Raw genomic sequence first — 21,934 nt, 5'->3', positions numbered from 1 at the left:
TCCTCACAGCTAACACTGTCGCCCAGCTTCGTGTCATCCGCAAACTTGGAGATGCTGCATTTAATTCTCTCATCTAAATCATTTATATACATTGTAAACAACTGGGGTCCCAGCACTGAGCCTTGCGGTACCCCACTAGTCACTGCCTGCCATTCTGAAAAGGTCCCGTTTACTCCCACTCTTTGCTTCCTGTCTGCCAACCAATTCTCTATCCACATCAATACCATACCCCCAATACTGTGTGCTTTAAGTTTGCACACTAATCTCCTGTGTGGGACCTTGTCAAAAGCCTTTTGAAAATCTAAATATACCACATCCACTGGCTCTCCCCTATCCACTCTACTAGTTACATCTTCAAAAAATTCTGTAAGATTCGTCAGACATGATTTTCCTTTCACAAATCCATGCTGACTTTGTCCGATGATTTCACCTCTTTCCAAATGTGCTGTTATCACATCTTTGATAACCGACTCTAGCATTTTCCCCACCACCGATGTCAGACTAATTGGTCTATAATTCCCCGGTTTCTCTCTCCCTCCTTTTTTAAAAAGTGGGGTTACATTAGCCACCCTCCAATCTTCAGGAACTAATCCAGAATCTAAGGAGTTTTGAAAAATTATCACTAATGCATCCACTATTTCTTGGGCTACTTCCTTAAGCACTCTGGGATGCAGACCATCTGGCCCTGGGGATTTATCTGCCTTTAATCCCTTCAATTTACCTAACACCACTTCCCTACTAACATGTATTTCCCTCAGTTTCTCCATCTCACTAGACCCTCGGTCCCTTACTATTTCTGGAAGATTATTTATGTCCTCCTTAGTGAAGACAGAACCAAAGTAGTTATTCAATTGGTCTGCCATGTCTTTGTTCCCTATGATAAATTCACCTGTTTCTGACTGTAAAGGACCTACATTTGTCTTGACCAATCTTTTTCTTTTCACGTATTTATAAAAGCTTTTACAGTCAGTTTTTATGTTCCCTGCCAGCTTTCTCTCATAATCTTTTTTCCCTTTCCTAAATAAGCCCTTTGTCCTCCTCTGCTGGACTCTGAATTTCTCCCAGTCCTCAGGTGTGCCGCTTTTTTTTTGCTAATTTATATGTTTCTTCTTTGGACTTGATACTATCCCTAATTTCCCTTGTCGGCCATGGGTGCACTACCTTCCCTGGTTTATTCTTTTGCCAAACTGGGATGAACAATTGTTGTAGTTCATCCATGCGATCTTTAAATGCTTGCCATTGCATATCCACCGTCAACCCTTTAAGTATCATCTGCCAGTCTATCTTAGCTAATTCACGTCTCATACCTTCAAGGTTACCCTTCTTTAAGTTCAGAACCTTTGTTTCTGAATTAACTATGTCACTCTCCATCTTAATGAAGAATTCCACCATATTATGGTCACTCTTACCCAAGGGGCCTTGCATGACAAGATTGCTAACTAACCCTTCCTCATTGCTCAATACCCAATCTAGAATGGCCTGCTCTCTAGTTGGTTCCTCGACATGTTGGTTCAGAAAACCATCCCGCATATATTCCAAGAAATCTTCTTCCTCAGCGCCCTTACCAATTTGGTTCACCCAATCTATATGTAGATTGAAGTCACCCATTATAACTACTGTTCCTTTATTGCACGCATTTCTAATTTCCTGTTTAATGCCATCCCCATCCTCACTACTACTGTTAGGTGGCCTGTACACAACTCCCACCAGCGTTTTCTGCCCCTTAGTGTTATGCAGCTCTACCCATATCGATTCCACATCCTCCAGGCTAATGTCCTTCCTTTCTATTGCGTTAATCTCCTCTCTAACCAGCAATACTACCCCACCTCCTTTTCTTTCCTGTCTATCCCTCCTGAATATTGAATATCCCTGGATGTTGAGCTCCCATCCTTGGTCACCCTGGAGCCATGTCTCTGTGATCCCAACTATATCATATTCATTAATAACTATCTGCACATTCAATTCATCCACCTTGTTACGAATGCTCCTCGCATTGACACACAAAGCCTTCAGGCTTGTTTTTACAACACTCTTAGCCCTTATACAATTATGTTGAAAAGTGGCTCTTTTTGCTTTTTGCCCTGGATTTGCCTGCCTGCCACTTTTACTTTTCACCTTACTACTTTTTGCTTCTACCCTCATTTTACACCCCTCTGTCTCTCTGCACTTGTTCCCATCCCCCTGCCACATTAGTTTAAAGCCTCCCGAACAGCAGTAGCAAACGCTCCCCCTAGGACATTGGTTCCAGTCCAGCCCAAGTGCAGACCGTCCTGTTTATACCGGTCCCACCTCCCCCAGAACTGGTTCCAATGCCCCAGGAATTTGAATCCCTCCCCCTTGCACCATTTTTCAAGCCATGTATTCATCTGAAATATCCTCCTATTTCTACTCTGACTAGCATGTGGCACTGATGGTAATCCAGAGATTATTACCTTTGTGTCCTACTTTTTAGTTAATCTCCTAACTCCCTAAATTCACCTTGTAGGACCTCATCCCGTTTTTTACCTATATCGTTGGTACCTATGTGCACCACGACCACTGGCTGTTCACCCTCCCACTCCAGAATGTCCTGCAGCCGCTCAGAGACATCCTTGACCCTTGCACCAGGGAGGCAATATACCATCCTGGAGTCTCGTTTGCGGCCGCAGACACACCTATCTATTCCCTTTACAATCGAATCCCCTATCACTATAGCTCTCCCACTCCTTTTCCTTCCCTCCTGTGCTGCAGAGCCACCCATGGTGCAATGAACTCGGCTGCTGCTGCCTTCCCCTGATGAGACATCTCCCCCAACAGTATCCAAAACAGTATATCTGTTTAGGAGGGAGATGACCTCAGGGGACTCCTGCACTACCTGCCTACTGCTGCACTGTCTTGTGGCCACCCCTTCCCTTTCCGCCTGTGTAGCCTTTACCTGCAGTGTGGCCAACTCACTGAACGTGTTATTCACGACTTTCTCATCATTGCAGATGCTCCATTATGAATTCAATCGCAGCTCCAGATACTCAATGCGGTCTGTCAGAAGCTGCAGTTGGACACACTTCCTGCACACATAGTCGTCAGGGACACTGGAAGTATCCCTGATTTCCCACATGCTGCAGGATGAACAAACCACGGGGCCGATCTCAGCTGCCATGACCTACCCAATACTTGCCTCAACTTTTGAAACTTTCTCCTTTGAAAGGAACTTACCCGGCCTTACCTCACTTGGAGTGAAGCTCGTCCTCAGCCTCTTCTCATCGAAGCCTCTCGAGTCAAAGCCTCAAATCTCCACTCCTTCACTGGCCACTTTCCACAGGCCGCTCCGCTTGAGGTAACCGTCTATTTATTTGTTTGAGCTTTTCAAACTGCTTGGTCACCTGACCTCGATTGCCCAATCAGCTGCTTTCTGCTGAGTCTGAGCTATTCAAATCTTGATTGACTTGATTGCACAGTCCAACTGCCAAAACTGCCAGAATCTCTAGAGTCAAAGCCTCAAATCTCCACTCCTTCACTGGCCCACTCACTCACTGGCCAGTTCAAAACACTCTAGTGGTTGGAGCATCTCTCTCCTTTGGGGTTGTGGGATATTGAAGATTCATCATCCCAGCCCTCAGTTTCCCAAGCCTCAAACTCTGCCCTCTACAGCTGCTTCACCCAAGATCTTCTTCCCATGACGTAACGTCAGGTTTCCATTCACAGCCTCTCAGCGAATGAACCTACTCCTGCCTATGTTCAGAAAGACCTGGACAACATTCAGCCAAGGGCCAATAAGTGTCAGGTAACAATCGTGCTACATGATGGTCATCTCCAATACAAGAGAATCCAGACACCTAGCACTGATACTCTCATTCAAATCCAGGGACATGGTGAGGTGATATGCCACCACTGACCAGAACCGATCTGCACCAACACCAACCACTGGGCGTTCTGCGGCAAGTGACCCACCTCCCATTCAATTCCCAGCCCTGGACAGATTAGCTGAACCTTCTTGCCCAGGAACTCAAATCTGCCACGGGGTGAAAGCACAGAGAGAGTAGCGCTGAAGACAGTTGTAGGTTGAGAAGTTGCTGACCAGTACTCAAGGTCCTTTCCCCTCACTATCCCTCCAGCTATTCCTCAGCCCCTCACTTTATACCCCACCATCCCTCTATGCCTCCAATGTACCCTAAAACTCACTATCCACTCCTCTTCCCTCCCTCCCTCTCCCCATCACCTTCCTTATCCCTTTCATTCTATCACTGACACAGTTTCTATCTGCTTCCATCTTTGCCCCAATCCACCCTCTCCATCATGCTATCTACGCTTCTCCTTTCTTATCCTTTTCCACTCCTCCCTCTCTGTCTTGCTCTATACCTGCTTTCCTCTCCTCTATCTGCCCTGATCTACTCCTCATCCTCACCCCTCTTTCCCACTCCTCCTCCCCCAACTCTCCTTTATCTCTGATGTTCCCCACCATCCCCATCCCACTCTCCCTTTTTATATCTGGGTACACCTGTACAGCTCCCACTATATACACACACACTCTCTCTCTCTTGCACACACACACACACACACACACACACACACACACACACACACACACACACACACACACACACACACACACACTCACACACTCTCACACACACACTGACACACACACACTCACACTCTCACACACACACACCCACACTCTCTCTCACACACACACTGTCACACACACACACTCACTCACACACACACTCACACACTCTCTCACACACACACTCACACTCACACACACACACTCACACTCACACACACACACTCTCACACACACACTCACACACTCACTCTCTCACACACACACTCACACTCACACACACACACACACACACACTCTCTCACACACACACTCACACACACTGACACACACACTCACACTCTCACACACACACACTCACTCTCTCTCACACACACACACTCACACTCTCTCTCACACACACACTCACACTCTCACACACACTGTCACACACACACTCTCACACACACACACTCACACACATACACTCACTCACTCACACTCTCTCACACACACATTCACTCACACACACTGTAAGTATATAGGCCTTATTTTCCTTTCAGGAGGAAGTGTTCAGTTTGCTGACACTCATAGTGAAGAGACGAGGGGACACTGCCTTGCAGAAACATATAACCAATGCTCCAGTGGATTTTTCCTGCACTGAGGCTGTCATCCCCACTGCACTGCTCCCTGCTGCCCTGCCCGTGCCAACACTCAGGAACCCACGGAGTTTCTCAGAGTTTACTGAAGCTCACTGCTGCTCTCCTGTGGCTGCTCCATCTCACTTCACCCAAGGCCCAAAGCTTCACACGGCCAGCCATACCAGATTCAAATCAGTTCAATCAACTCCCCTTGTTGAAATACTTTAAGTGGCCTAAACAACAGGCCAGTGTCAGGTATTAAATAACTCCCTACAGTTAAGCATTTTGATGATTCGATTTACAAGTTTTCAGTGTTATGTCTGTATTGATATTTTGTAGCAATAACATCAGGGATAAACTAAACAGGAACATATTGATACAGTACATAGATTGGATTGTCTGCTCCAGGACTTTCTCTAATTATAGTTGTTATCAAAGCCAACATTTAATGCTAATCTGAAACATTAACAGAAACTGCTGAAGAGGTCAAGCTGCATTGCAGGAATAGAAACAGTCAACATCTCTGGTCGAAGACCCTTCCTCAGAGCCAGGGAGGAGATGTAATGATCTCATTAAGCTGCAGGGAGGGGGCAGAGCAGGGATGCCTCTGATAGGGTGAAACCAGGCTGATCATGGGAACTGGCTGTAGTCAAGGGGTGAATGGCAGCAGTTAGATAGGGAGGGAAGGCCATAGACAAGAGAATATGGGAGCTGTGAAATGCAGAGCAGGGGAACATACCTGACAGGACAAACTTGTTTTATTTTTCTCTCCTTCCTTTTTACCTCTCTGCGAGTGGAGGACATGCCCAGCCTGGCCTGCCAACAGAAGCATTTAAACCAACGGGTCTATTCTGGCTCCCAGTGGTCCCATTTCCCCAACACCCCTACACTCATAGGCTTGTAACTGACTCTTTCATCAACTTCCCTTTGCCACTTACCTTCACAGCAACAAATTAACCTCCCAAACCATACGTCTTCACAGTGAAACCACTGCAGTCACAGAGAGAATAGCATGTAGATTATTTAATATACAAACTTGCAAACAAAAGATGACCCCTTTGCCTTTGGGAAGGTGGTAATTTTTGTAAAGTGTGTGTGTGTGTGTGTGTGTGTGTGTGTGTGTGTGTGTGTGTGTGTGTGTGTGTGTGTGTGTGTGTGTGTGTGTGTGTGTGTGTGTGTGTGTGTGTGTGTGTGTGTGTGTGTGTGTGTGTGTGTGTGTGTGTGTGTGGGCGCGTGCGCGCACAAATGCAGTCAGACTATGAATCTCAGGTAAACTGACCAAACATTTCTGCCCAGATCAAAACTATGTTCTCCTTATCGGGAGATCACCGTCTGTGATGATTGGAAATAATATCTCCTCCTCACTGACAATCAACAGAGGCACACCTCGAGGATGCGTGATTGACCCTCTACTCTACTCTCTCTACACTCATGACTGTGTGGCTAGGTACAGCTCAAATGTTACCTATAAATTGCCTGATGATACAACTACTGTTGGCAGACAAATGGTGATGAAGAGCCATACAGGACTGAGATAGATCAGCTGTTGAGTAGAACCACAACAACCTTGCATTTCATGTCAGCAGAATTGATTGTATTGGGGAAGTTGAGGGAACACACACCAGTCCTCATTGGGGGATCAGCAGTGGAGAGGGTGAGCAGTTTCAAGTTCCTGGGTGTCAACATCTCTGAATATCTATCCTGAGTCCAACATATTGATACAATTACAAAGAAGGCATGACAGCAGCTATATTTCTTTAGGGTTTGAGGAGACTTGTTATGTCATCAAAGACTCACAGATTTCTATAGATCTGTGGTGGACAGCATTCTAACTGGTCTGGTATGGAGGGACCACTGTGCAGAACCAGAGAAAGCTACAGAAAGTTATACACTAGGCCGCCTCCGTCACGGGCACCAGCTTCCCAGCATCAAGGAGCATTTCACAACAAATTTCACAACATACACCAGTAATATTAAACCTGATTCTGATTCTGATCTTTGCAGCCTCCCCCTTCCCTTCTAGTCTTGAAGAAGGATCTTAGCCCAAAACACCCAAACTTTCTTTATTTCCATAGGTGCTGCCAGACCTCATTTCCTCCAGCATTGTGTGTGTGGGTCTTGCTCTGGATTTCCAGCACCTGCTGAATTTCTCATGTTTCTGATTCTGACTCTGGGTCGTTGGATCTGTGGGTCAGCAGCACTAACTCTGCACCACCCTGTCCCTACTCGGCTGAGAGGTGTACCACTTCAGGAGCACACTTGGAGCCAGGAAAGAGGAGTAACAAGGAAGCAGAGTCTTTGAATATTTTTTAAGGCAGAGGTAGATATATTTTTAATAACATGAAGTTAAAAAGATACAGAAGGTAGATTGGAATGTGGAATCTGATCAACTTAGCCTTACTGAATGTGAAATCTAACTGTAGGATCTGAGTAATCTACCCCTGTTCATAATTCATAAAAGTGTGAGACATTGGAGCAGAATTAGGCCATTTGGCCCACCAAGTGTACTTTGCCATTCATCATGGCTGATTTTTTTCCAGCTCTATTCTTCTCCCCATAACCCTTAGCCCTCTGACCAATAAAGACACAATCCCTGTCAGTGACCTGGCCTCCACAGTTGTTTGTGTCAACAAGTTCCAAAGATTCCTTACCCCTTGGCTGAAGAAATGTGGCATCAGATCCTAGATTCTCCTACTAATGGAAACATCCTCTGGACATTTACTCTATCGAGTCTTTGAGTATTTGCTAAGTTTCAATGAGATCTCCCTTCTTCTTTCTGAACTCCACTGAGCAGAGGACTAGAATTCACATGTTTGCCTGATAATAGCTTAGTTGTCACCAGTAGCAATAGTGTAGAGATGAAGAGGATCAATGACCACGATATCAAAATTACTAATGCTGCTGACTGATTATGGTCAGAGAAATATACCTCAAAGTGTCAGTAGGAAAATGTTCAGTTGTTGAAAACCTAGTCTGTGAGACTTGGGAAGCACTGAGTCAGTTGTTTCTGATGCAAAGGTTGGGTAGAGTGAATGTGGAGAGGATATTTTCACTGGCTGGAGGGACTAGGATCTGAGAGTGTAACAGTTTCCAATTATGGTCAGAGAGTGAAGCTGCCCATTAGAATACCCAAATAGCTACAAAAGGTACAATCCTGTTTTGAGAAGATCAGACAAAAGAATCAACTGTGGATTGGATGCACCCCATTACCTAAGGCTTCTAGAGCAAAGGCAGATGTGTTTGAACATAAGCACACTGATGTACGGGTTATAAAGCCAAATGCCAAGCCAATTTACTGTAAGCCTGGTCTAATAACATTAGAGGCTGAAGTAGAGGAGGAGTTGTATGCACTTGAATGATACAATTGTAACACCCTGGGAAAGGTTTCACTGCTAATGCAATGGTTTCTCTGTAGCAGCAGTGTTTGGGTTATGAGTAGAGATAATGGGGGTTTGGAATGTGCGCTGGCCAATGACGAGTGTTTTTATCTCGTTGTGTGCCTGAGACCGAGGTGATCTGGGTCTTTGGTTCGGCAGAAGATGGGAAGAGAAGATGCCTGAAAGGAGAGGTCGTAGACACCAGAAAGGAGTGGACTTGGAGTGAGGGCCGGGTGTCGACAAAGCCCAGGGAAATTGATGGAGGACCAGCGGAGGGAAACCACGAGCTCCAACTTGTACACATTAGATTGTTTCATTACATTGGGCCCTCTACTTCTTGTTTTACTTTTCTATCCCTTTAGTCAAATTAGGAATTATAAAACAAAATCCTTTAATTGCATACGGTGTACTGTCTGTTATTTTGTGGTACTGATTTGTAACAGGGGAACAGATCACACAGCATCCCCACAAACAATAGGATTTGCATCTCAATCTCATACATTTGGTGAGGCCTGAGATTGTCTTCCCCAGACTTACGCAGCCGACAGAACCTGGGGGTTACACTACATATTAGTCAATCCTTCTTAGAGGAATTGGGTGATGGTATTGTTTTGATGTCCACCATTGTCAAAACTGTTCAGCTTTGCAGGGACTATATGGTAATCCTCATTGATAGTCACAGACTAACAACAATATGAACATATAGTTAAGTGAGTGTAAGGAAAGCCAGCACAATTTAACAATCAACACCCACACCAGGTTTCATTCACTTACTAAGCTGCCTTGGCCTCAACTCACTGACCATAATATTTCGGGCCACAATGGAAGGGGAGTTTAATACTGCTAACATAACCAGCTCAAGTACCAAAACCTTCAAATATTTTAAAAGGCATTGTAGACAGTTAATCTCAGGGAGAGGAGAAGCAGACTTGTGCAAAAAGAATTCCCATTAGTTTGATAAATCCATTCTGCTCTCACGGGAAGCAGATGAAGGTAATTTTGTCCTGTTCTTGTATGTAAAGTAGGTGGTCCAGGTATGTTTCTGGTTAGTGAAAACATGGCCCCAGTGACTAATCATATTGGTGTTGGATGTTTGCTCTCTGCCATATTGAAAGTGGTTCTAACAAGGCAGCTGTATGACTTCAATGTTTCTTCAATGTTTCATAATCTAAGGTTTGTGCACAGGTTTGAACGTAGCACCATCATCAGAATCCATCTCCTCTTTAGATCTTATCTTGGATGGAAGGTCATAGAAGAAGCAGCTGAAGATGTTCTGTGGAATTCCTGTAGTAAGTCCTTGTATTGAAATAATTAACTTTCTAAAATTACAAGCATTTCCTTTGCTGGGGTACGACTCCAACCAAATTTTTGCCCAACTTCCTTCTTTCAAATGAAACCATGATATGGTGGCAGTTTTATTTTTTCTCTTTTTGCACTACTTATTTAATTTCACTCTCTCTCTCTCTCTCTCTCTCTCTCTCTCTCTCTCTGTCTCTCTCTCTGTCTCTATAGAGTACACACACATACACTTCTTACTGTAATTTACAGTATTTAATATTATGTATTGCAATGTACCATGTAACAGCAAATTTCACAACATATGCCAGTGATATTAAACCTGATTCTGATTCTGTTTTAGTTCTCCCTCCCTTCACCCCGGCAATCCCTCGCATTTGGACAGAGGTTATGATGGGGTCTGGAACACAGCAATCCTGCCAAAACACAGAATGATTATTATCCCTGCCCTCGGGTTATTGATAAAAACTCAATGTCACCTTCCCCCCTTTTAGTGAGCAGGGGTTACTTGGATTGTATTTGCCCTTTTAGTGAACGGGACAGCTCTCCACGTTGTTCCTGATCCCATGACAGTGGCTGCACTGGACAGCTGGCTGGAGGTGTGGCTCTGTTACAGATTAATGTTAGGGTATTGTGGCCAGAATGTCATTGGAACCAAGAGTCCGGTGTGCTCAGCAACGTTGATATGTTATGCAGTGAAATGAATTGTGGAGTCCTCGGAGAGGATATAAATGTTCTAACATCTAGCCTCTCGTCATTTCTCTTTCTTTTTCCACCACCTTCTGCGACTAAGCAGGAGTGCAGAGGTTTGGTCGTGACTTTGCTTCACTTAGCTTACGCCATGCAGTGTCTGTCTTTGAGCACACATGTTGTGGCTTCTAGCTGCCTCTGGTATTGTGGTACATTGGTTTATTATTGCCACATGTGCAGAGTGAAAACAATTACTTTGCATGATGTCTATGCACGTCATTTCATCACATTGAGGTAATCCGAGGGAAAGCAATAACAGAATGTAGAGTTAGAGCTACAGCTACAGAGAACACGCAGTGCACGCAGGCAATAACGTGCAAGGACATGACGAGGTAGATTGTGAGGTCAAGAATCCATCTTGTCATACAAGAGGTCTGTCTGTTCAATAGTTTTTTACCAGTGGGATAGAAGCTGTCCTTTAGCCTGGTTCTCTCACCTCATCGTACCAGAGATACAGTAGGAGGTGTGTTTGACCAGCCATTAGGTTGCAATTCAATTCTGCTGATGACCACACTCTCCCATGGATGTTGGCTTCAAGCTGCTCAAGCTACCCCAATTCAATCCCCTTTAGCTTGGTGGCAGTGCCTGTATAGCACACAACCTACTTCACAACACAAAGTTTGGAAAATTATGAGAAATGTTGTTAGAGTGGACAGTCAAAACTCTTTTCCCATGGTGGGGGGATCTAAAAGAAGAGGGCAGAGGTTTAAGAAATTTTAAGGAAAATATGAAGGGAATAGCTTTTATACATGAAACTGTGACATCTGGAACATAAGACATAAGATACAGCAGAAGAATTAGACCATTTGGCCCATCAGATCTTGTCTGCCATTCCATCATGGCAGATTTATTATTCCTCTCAAAGCCATTCTCCCATCTTCAACCCGTAACCTTTGATGCCCTTAGTAATCAGGAACCTATCAACTTCTGGTTCAAATGTGGCCAATGACTTGGCCTCCAAGGCCATCTGTGTCAATAAATTCCACAGATACACCACCCTATAGATAAAGAAATTCCTCCTCATCTTTGTTCTGAAGGCACATCTTTATATTCCAAGGCTGTGCACTCTGGCCCTAGAGTCCCCTACTATAGGAAACATTTTCTCCAAGTCCACTCTATCTAGGCTTTCAATATTCAATAGGTTTCAATGAGATCCCCTGTCATTCTTCAAAGCTCCACCGAGTACAGGCCCAGAGCCATCACATGTTATTTATATGTTAATCCTTCCATTTCCAGGATTATTTTTGTGTACCTCCTCTGGACCCTCTCCAGTGCCAGCACATCCTTTCTTAAATTACGGGGCCAAAATTGCTCATAATGCTCCCTGCAGTCTGACCAATGCCTTAGAAAGTCTCAGAATTACATCTCAGCTTTTGTATTCTAGTTCTCTTGAAATGAATTTGAAAGGAGAATTTGCCAACTCAACCTGCCCGTTAACCTTTAGGGAATCCTGCACAAAGACTATCAAGTTCCTTTTGGACCTCTGATTTTTGAGTTTTCTCCTCATTTAGAAAATACACCTTTATTCCTTCCACTGAAGTGCGTGAGCATACATTTCCTTACACCATCTGCTTCGTCTTTGCCCATTGTTGTAATCTGTCCAAGTCCTTCTGTAGACTCCCAGCTTCTTCAACACTACCTGCCCCTCCGCCTATCTTTATACCATCTCAAAGTGGGCCACAAAGCCATCAATGATATTTAATGTGAAAAGAAGAGGTCCCAATACTGACCCCTGAGGAACACTACTAGTCAGCGGCACTCAAACAGAAAAGACATCCTTTATTCCCACTCTCTGCCTCCTGCCAGTCTGCCAATCTTCTATCCATGTTAGTATCTCTCCTATAACATGGCTTGTCATCTTGCTTAGCAGCCTTGTGAGTGGCACTTGGTCAAAGGCCTGAAAATCCAAGTAAACATCCACTGGCTCTCCTTTGCCTATCTTACCTGTTAGTTCCTCTACAAATCCCAGTCGATTTAGAACATAGAACAGCACAGCTCAGGACCAGACCCTTTGGCCCACAACGTTCTGCAGAACCCAAAATCACAACCCCCAAACACGAATCCCTCCTATCTACATAATGTCCATATCCCTCCATCTTCCTCATATTCATGTACCTATCTAAATGTCTCTTAAGAGCCTCTAATGTATGTGTCAGTGTGTTCCAGACAGCCATCAGTCTGAGTAAAAAACCTGCCCCCGTCACCTTCAATGCATGCCCTGAGGTATTTGCCATTTCTTCCTTGGGGAAAAGGTACTCCCTGCCTACTCTATCTATGCCTCTCATAATCTTATAAACTTCTATCAGATCTCCCCTCTGCCTCCACCACTTCAGAGAAAACAGCCCAAGTTTCTCCAGCCTCTTATGATAGCACATGCCCTCTAAACCAGCCGGCATCCTGGTAAACCTGTTCTGCACCCGCTAGAGAGCCTCTACATTCTTCCTATATGTCAGGTAAGATTTCCTCGTAAGAAAACCATGCTGACTTCAATGTTTCAAAGGTACATTTAATGTCAGAAAATGGTATACAATATACATCCTGAAATTCTTCTTCCTCACAAACATCCACGAAAACAGAGCAGTGCCCCAAAGAATGAATGACTGTTAAATGTTAGAACCACAAACCCATCCCCCAGCTCCCCCCTCCCAGGCATAAGCAACAGCAAAGCAATGACCCCCTTCCCACACCAGCAAAAAAGCATTTGCACCCTCCAGCGAGCACTCAAGTGTGTAGCAAAGCATCAGTAAAGCCTTGCAGTACCCCAAAGACTACTCATACACTGGGTAATTCAACATACTGCAGGCTCTCTCTCTCCCTAATAAGGGAAAAAGCTTCTCAGTAAGAGGGGAGACATAATAAAAGAATGTCGATTTATGGTGTTAAAAGTCTGTTGTGTCGCTTTTTCCGAGCTCAGTGCCCAAGGAACGCGGGTCTTCAGACACACAGCTAGCAGCCAGCTCACTGCTTTTAATCTTCCCCGTACTCCCACAACACATCAGGCCTCGATTCCACCCGTCTCCAGAACCACGAAAATCCAGCACCCTGAAGCTGCACTAGTCTTCCAGGCCACGTCCTTGGCATATCAAAAAGCGGGTGATAGTGAGGCCCAGAGAGCGGGTCCCATTTCCGCAAAGAACTGAAGTCAGCATGAAACTGTAGGTCAGGGTCTTCAAAAAAAACCCCGAGAAGGTAAAAAAAGAGATATCAAAGATTGAAATAGAACTGTTTCTGAAGATGCAAGCAAAGGAGTTGACATTAGGCGCCATCATCCTAAGCTCTGTCCCCTCCAACTTTGGCTTATTTTATCACGTGCTTCCAAACCCGTGAGATCCCCAGAGCAGATAACGTGTCTCACAGAGGGACAGCAGCCCCAAGCAGGGACAGGAGACAGGGCAATGTGTGGGAATCATGTCAGGAGGTCGCTAGGGTAGGGGCCTGACACAGTGAAGAAATGCTAAAAGCGGTGTAGCTGCCTGCAGAGGTAGCAGCAATTAAAGGCACAGGAGAAGGGGGAGAGTGAGGAGTAGAAAGGGAATGTGTGACACGGTTCACGAAACAAAGAGAGCAAGAGGAAAACACGCCACAATAGAAATTGGAAGTGTCCAGGAAGAAACCATTAGAGCCAATTCAGTAAAATTCTATTGGAGTGTGAAGGACCACTGTAACCTTGTTACCATTAGGAGGGACAGGGCAAAGCAGCAGAAGCATATTGCTGATTGGAGAGACACAAGGTAGTCCTTTCACTGCCCGCTCAGAAGTCACAATAAGCGAGCCACTTGAAAGGCAAGGCTTGATCCCAACTGGACAGGACCACAAGTGATACTTCTGAAAAAAAAAGACACCCGTATTTGTATACAAATGCAGCAAGGAAGCCAGTGGAAACACTGGATCCAGGTTAAAACGTGTGACTCACCTTCAGAACAAGGTGCCGGACAGAGCGTAGAATCAAGTCTACTCAATAAGATTGTCGTTACGGAGAACTTACCCAATGCAAATAAGCCTGCTGCTTCACATCTGACCACCCGATGGAAGTAGACCCACAGGTGAAAGAGAACGAACACGCAGATGGAGAAGAGCGTGTCAGTGAATCACGACTAAAGTTTGAAGTGTAACGGTAACTATACTTTGAAATGAGTGCTGGTTCTTGAAGGCGGATGATTAGTCATATGGATCAGAATAGAAAGATTCTGGGGAAACAGGTGGGAAAGGATCCAAGTTAAGGCAGAAACATCAAGTTCTGCACCCTTGATGGCAAGGCAGGCCAAGAAGGAGAGAAGAAATCGCACACAGCATCAGCAGTCAGCCAGCCCAGCTGAATGGGGAGAGAACACAAGTGAGCTCGGTCCTTTCAGTGGTTGGGCCAGTGATCAACAGCACAGTCCTGGAGGGGTTGTCACTGACAAGGTGCTCGCAGCTATTCGAATAGCGACGAGCCGAAGCTCTCCTGTGGATCGATCAGAGACTGATTGTCAAGGTCACTGATAATCTTCTGTCATGGCAATGGAATTGATCCGTTGTCCGTGAATCTGAAATGAAGTCACTTTGCTGTGACCGTGCTCACTGACAGATAGTTTCAGCCATTGAAGATTGAAGGGGTGAAGCTGATGTCGTCACGTTTCTGGAACTTTGTATTGCCATACTGCCCTGATGTGTAGATAGCCAATTATCAAAGTCAGATATTGTCATCAATGCGGCAAGAGCCTTCCCCCCCCCCCCGCACTGATGACCCCTTCTCCCGTCGTCAACCCTCCTCCTCTCCCTGGACACCCCGCCCTGGTCTTCTGCCTGCTCTGGACCTTTTCATTGCCTACTGCTGATGGGACATTAACCATCTAGAATTTAACACTCCTCTCTCCTATTCTGACCTCACTCCTTACGAACGCTCGGCTCTCCACTGCACTAGTCCTAACATCATCAAACCTGCAGATAAGGGAGGTGCTGTAGTAGTCTGGCGAACTGACCTCTACCTTGCCGATGCCCGATAACAACTCTCATACACCTCCTCTTACTTACCTCTCGAACAAGACCTCACTAAAGAACACCAGGTTACTGTCTCCCACACTATCACCAACCTTATTGACTCTGAGGATCTCACATCCACTGCTACTAACCTTACAGTTTCAGCACCCCACACCTTCTGTTTCCACGTCCTAACCAAAATCCACAAACCCACTTGTCCAGGTAGAACTATTGTTTCAGCTTGTTCCTGCCCCACTGAACTCATATCAGCATACCCTGACTCAGTTTTATCCCCACTGGTTCCGTCCCTTCCTTCCTACATCTTGACACTTCCACGCTCTGGATCTTTTCAAGGATTTCAAGGTCCCTGACCCCCATCATCTCATTTTTACTATGGAGGTCCCGTCTCTATCTACCTCCATCCCCCACCAGGAAGACCTCAAAGCTCTCAGGTATTTTTTCTGGACTCCAGACCCAACCAGTTCCCCTCCACCACCACTCTCCTCCACCTAGCGGAATCACTCACACTCTCAATAGTTTCTCATTTGGCTCCTCCCACTTCCTTAAAACAAAAGGGTAGCCATGGGCACTCGTATGGGCGCAGCTATGGCCGCCTGTTTTTCGGCTACGTGGAACAGTCTATGTTCCAACCCTACACTGGTGACCGTCCTGCACTTTTCCTATGCTTCATCGACGACTGCATTGGTGCTGCTTCCTGCACCTGTGCTGAACTCATTGACTTCATCCACTTTGCCTCCAACTTCCACCCTGCCCTCAAATTCACCTGGATAATTTCCGACACTTCCCTTCCTTTTTTCGATCTCACTGTCTCTATCTCTGGAGAAAGCTTATCCACTGCTCTCTGTTACAAACCCCTGGACTCTCACAGCTACCTAGACTATACCTCGTCCCACCTTGCTACTTGTAAAAATGCCATCCCTTTCTCTCAGTTCCTCCGTCTCTGCCACATCTGCTCTCAGGATGAGGCTTTTCATTCTTGAATAAAGGAGATGTCCTCCTTTTTCAAGGAAAAGGGTTTCCCTCCTCCACCATCAAAACTACACTCAACCACATCTCTTCCATATCATGCACATCAGCTCTTACCCCAGCCACCCCATTAATGATAGCGTTCCTCTTGTCCTCACCTACCACTGCACCAGCCTCCACGTCCAGCTCATAATTCTCCGTAGCTTCCGCCACCTCCAATGGGATCCCACCACTGTGCACATGTAACATGCTGTAAGGTTTCACTGCTAAGGCTAATGTAATGGCTTCTATGCAATGTTCCACTGCTAAGGTAATGGTTTGTCTGTAGCAGCAATGTTTGGGTTATGACTAGAGATAATGGGGCTTTGGAATGCAGAGGCTATCCAACGGGAGAAAAGTTGTTCTTTCTTGTTGTCTGGGAGCTGGGTTTTTCATGATCTTTTGTCGGGGAGTGATGGAGAGAGAAGACACAAATGGAGAGAGTAGGAAAACCACCGGACGGAGTGGGCTGAGGAGCGAGGGTCCGAGGGCCGGCTACGCTTGGAGGTCGCTGGGAACAAATGAATGAACAGTGAGCCCCAGCGATGTGCAATAGACCGTTCATGAGAACGGGCCCCTTTCTTTTTTTGTTTCTTTACTAACCATATAGTCAAATTAAGAATGATAAAGATCGATCATTTAATTGCATATATTGCAGTGTGGATTTGTAACCGGGCAACACATCATGCAACATCCACACAAACGAGATTTCTCAGTTTGGAGGGGCCAGAAGTTGTTTTCCCCTAGATGAATAAGTGCTGGCCGAGCCTGAGGGTTACACAAATATCTTCCTTCCCTCCACCCCACTTTCTGCTTTCTGCAGGGATCGCTCCCTACGTGACTTTCTTGTCCATTCATCCCTCCCCACTGATCTCCCTCCTGGTACTTATCCTTGCAAATGGACAAATGCTATACCTGCCCCTACACCTCCCCCCTCACTACCATCCAGGGCCCTAAACAATCCTTCCAGGTGAGGCAATACTTCACCTGTGAGCCTGTAGGGGGTCATTTACTGTGTTTGGTGCTCCCGGTGTGACCTCCAGTATATTGGTGAGACGCGATGTAGATTGGAAGACTGCTTCGCCAAGCACCTATGCTCCATCTGCCAGTAAAAACAAGCAGGTTCTCCCAGAGGCCACCTATTTTAATTCTACGTCCCATTCCCATTCTGATATGTCCACCCATGGCCTCCTCCACTATCATGACGAGGCCACAAGTAGGTTGGAGGAACAGCACCTTATACAGTATTCCGTTTGGGTAGCCTCCAACCTGATGGCATGAACGTCGATTTCTCAAACTTCCAGTAATGCCCCCCATCTCTCCCCCCTCTCTATTTCCCATCCTGTTTTCCCTCTCTCACCTTATTTCACCAATCAACTTCCCAGCTCTTTACTTTATCCCTCCCCCTCCAAGTTTCACCTATCAGCTGGTGTTTCTCTCTCCCCTCCCCCCAACTTTTAAAACTACTCCTCAGCTTTTTTATTCAGTCCTTCCTAAAGGTTTCGGCCTGAAACGTTGACTGTACTTTTCCATAGATGCTGCCGGGCCTGCTGAGTTCCTGTAGCATTTTGTGTGTGTTGCTTAGATAGTGTAGATGTAGGTACACATAGGGACATGATAGGTTAGTAATTGGGGAAGGGATCTGAGGGCATTTTTGCTGTCCCACTGAATCAGGTCCTCCTTAAGGTTTGGCCTTCCTGGGACAGATTTCTGTCCATGGGCCAAGAGGAGAGTATTTTTGAAGTACTCTGGACTTAAGTGAATATAGTAACTATTAATTCAAACAAGAACCAGGAATCAGTTCTTATTGTAAATGTAAGTAAGTTCAGGAAATTTGCCATTAGTCTTCAATTTCTTTTGTATTGAAGTTACAAGCACAGGCTGCTCCTCGGACTAAGAACTTGCATGTGCATCAAGCATATGTTAGGACATTGGGGTTGTGTCAATTGCCCTGCATCAACTGTGGGTTTAAGGAAATGTCCCAGCCAAGGTTTTGAGCATTCAGAGGTGTCTCCCACTGCAGATAGGCCATTCCAAGAAACCATTGGCAACCCAAAGTACTGAAGTAAACAATGTCATTGTAACTATTGAAACTGCGTTGAATCACCTACTGTTACCATTCATCTTAAGGATATTAAAAAAATGTAGTTTGTGACCCTCTACCAAGAGTAATTCCAGAGTGATGCCAGAGTGACGTCTATATCAGCAGCTTCAGTGTTTCTCCAGCAACTTTGTTCATCGTCACAACACTTGGGATGCATCTTGGGTGTATGAATGGCCCACCTTGTCCATTGCATTCTGATGCTTATCTATTGTAATCCTATTTGCCTGCATTAGGCCCATATCCCTTTATTGCTTTCCTGCCCAAGTACCTGTCTACACACTGTTAAACATTTTAACTGCATCTCCATGGACCACCTTCTCTGCTAGCTTCTCCTTTAAATTTCTCTCCTCTCACATTAAACCCAAGCCCTCTAATGCTAGCCTCCCCTACTCTTGGAAAAAGACTGATTAATCACCCTATCGAAGACCTTAATGATTTTATAAACCTCTATAAGGTCACCCTTCAAGTTCTTACATTCCAATAAGAAACCCAACCTGCCCAATCTCTCCTTACAAGTAAAGGTTCCATTGCAGGCAATCTCCTCACTCTCTTTTGCTACCACATCCTCCCTGTAGCATGGTGACCACAATGGTGCACAATGCATCAAGATGATCGCTGGTGGTCAGCGTTCATCCTGGAGTTATGCCAAGGTAATCTCTGGGCTGGGGAGAGCAGTGCAGCCGAACCAAGGAATGGGGAGAGTGCATACATCTGAATGGGGTTGATATCCAAAAAGAAACATAGATCACTGTATGCATGGGGCAGGTATTGAGTAGACCCAGCACATTCCTGCACCCGCCGTGCCAGACAGAGTGCATCACAGTGCTGTGGGAGGCACGACACCGGCGCTCACAGGCTAACCATCTGCACCAAACTGTGGGGTTATTTATCACCATGAGTTCACCAGTGGAGAGTGAAAGCTTCTGCCAGGCTTCGGGTTTAGTAGGGCATGTCAATGGAGAGGACAGGGCTTTTAAGCCAGATTCCTGACACAGTAGCATGCAACCTGAGGGACATGTGTTTTAAGAGAATAGAGGAGTGTGCATTCAAGCTGGAAGACAGGGGCCATTGTAGTCAATCAGTACTCTTTGGGGCTGTGTGGAGAGGGCCATTAAAGCACTTTCTATAGAGAACTTTGATATAAAAGATCATGAATAATTGAGTTTCAGTCATGTTAATAATTACTGCTGCAATCTTTTGAACAAAACCCTGTGCAGGGATATACCATGCTTTTCTGTCAGTTGCTGCCCCAAATTCAATTTGCTCCACATCCGGATTATTCAGTGGCGTTGTTGTCTCTGAGTCTAAAGTTCAAGGTACTCTCCTGATTCTTCTGCACACTACTAAGCTACCGTGATGCTTTGGTGCCCTGCCAAGGGAGTGCTACACAGCTCTGACCTGGTACTAGACAAAGACGCCCATCTGTGCTCGCAGGCTCGGGATCTTGCAGAACTCGTGGGCAGAACAGATTCCTTCCTCACTGTGTGCTGAAGGTGTTGTTGGCCCCTGTGCCCCGAGGGAGAACATTAGTGGTGATGCTGAACATTCCGAGTATTGGTCGCGATTCCCCACTTTGTCAAACAGTTCTTCCCTTGGATTCAGACAGAAGGTGGGACTGCTATCCTTAGAACTGCTCTTGGGAAGGAATATTTTCCCCAGGGTCAATACATCAAATACTCGAGAGCATGCATTTAAAGTCAGAGGGGTAATGGGTAAGTTTGAAGCAGATGAATGGGGCAAGAGTTTTTACACAGAATGATGGATGCCTGGGGTGGAGTGGAGACAACTATGATAGAGGCTTTTAAGAGGCTCTTAGATAAGCATAAGAATGTGCAGAGAATGGAGGGATGTAGATATTGTGTCAGCAGAATGGACTGGCTTAGTTAGGCATTTCATTAACAGTTTGATGAGTTTGGCATAACATTGTGGATCGAAGTCCTGTTCCTGTGTTGTACTGTTCTATGAATTAGCACTGTCATTGACAAGAAAAAGATTGTTGCAGATAGAAGATAAGACAAGAAATTAGTAGTTCAGTGTTCTTGAGAATTTTTTTTATTCATGAAAATTAAGTTGAGATCATCTTATTGCACATAATGAAATACTGGGCATAATCTGAATATGACGGCCACATTAACCCATTTGGTCTTAGCCTAGCAGGGTACTCTGTTCCACTCAGCCTTTCTATCCTTGAAAACTAACATTATTTTCCCTTTCCTAGCACTGACTAGCATTTTCCTAGAATTACTTTTTCTTCTCTTTCCATAGATACTGACTGACCTACTGACAGTGTTCTCTCTAAGGTGTGTGCATGTGCGCACACAAGAATTCAAACTGCACCCAAAAGGTTGTCACCCTATTCCTCATTGGCAAGTATATTTCATGGTCGTACACAATCACATTTCCTTTTCCGGTTTCTGAAGCGGACAGTGCTGACAATGTGAAGTTTGCGATGATTTGTCTGCAGATTTTAGAGCTGGCTTAATTATACAGTTTTTATTGAAGAAATTATTGATTCACTATGTCGAATCCTAAAGAAGCAAAGGGTGTGAAGTGCAGAAGAACTGCTAGTTCATTTAAAACATAATGGCTTAATGAAACAGTAGAAACTGCTACACTGAAAGCTCATGAGATCAGGAATGAGAAATATTTATGTACAATACAGAAACTGCTGTTACCTGCATGTATTGCTGCAATGCAAAAGTTGCTGGAGAATTTACAAGTGGGAAGAAGTGGAGCGATATTTGGAAACCTGACTTTTCAAAACATCATTTAGCAAACAAATCACATATGGACAGTGTGTAAAAACTCCGGCGAAAAAATTCTTCTTTACCTATTTTAGGCCTGCTATGCTTGTTTTGTGAGAATGCAGGTGAACGAGGGCAAAAACGATCAAACTCACAGGAGATCAAAGTTCTTACTGACAGTCTTATGCTGGCTGTTAAGATGAATACCTCTGTATATAAATCCAGTGTGCACATGTTGTTGTCACAGGGCAAAAAATTGCACAGTACAAGATTTTTGCACACACTGGTCATTATAAACCAGAGGGACCATTGCTACTGAACATTTTCTGCTTTCACTTCTGTTTGTCTGCATCTGCAGTCCTTTTTCGTTGGCTATCTCCTTGCCATCTGTGGAATTTTTCTTTGAATTACCTGGCTGCTGCAGTGCCAATATCACTTTAAAAATAATCCATTGACAATAAAACATCTGGAGTGCCTTGAAAGAGCTGAGACAGATTATTTCTGTTGTATCATTC

The sequence above is a fragment of the Hemitrygon akajei genome, chromosome 12 (assembly GCF_048418815.1).
Source record: "Hemitrygon akajei chromosome 12, sHemAka1.3, whole genome shotgun sequence".
NCBI lineage: Eukaryota > Metazoa > Chordata > Chondrichthyes > Myliobatiformes > Dasyatidae > Hemitrygon > Hemitrygon akajei.
The sequence above is the reverse complement of the archived record's forward strand: the minus strand, read 5'-3'. Positions refer to the sequence as shown.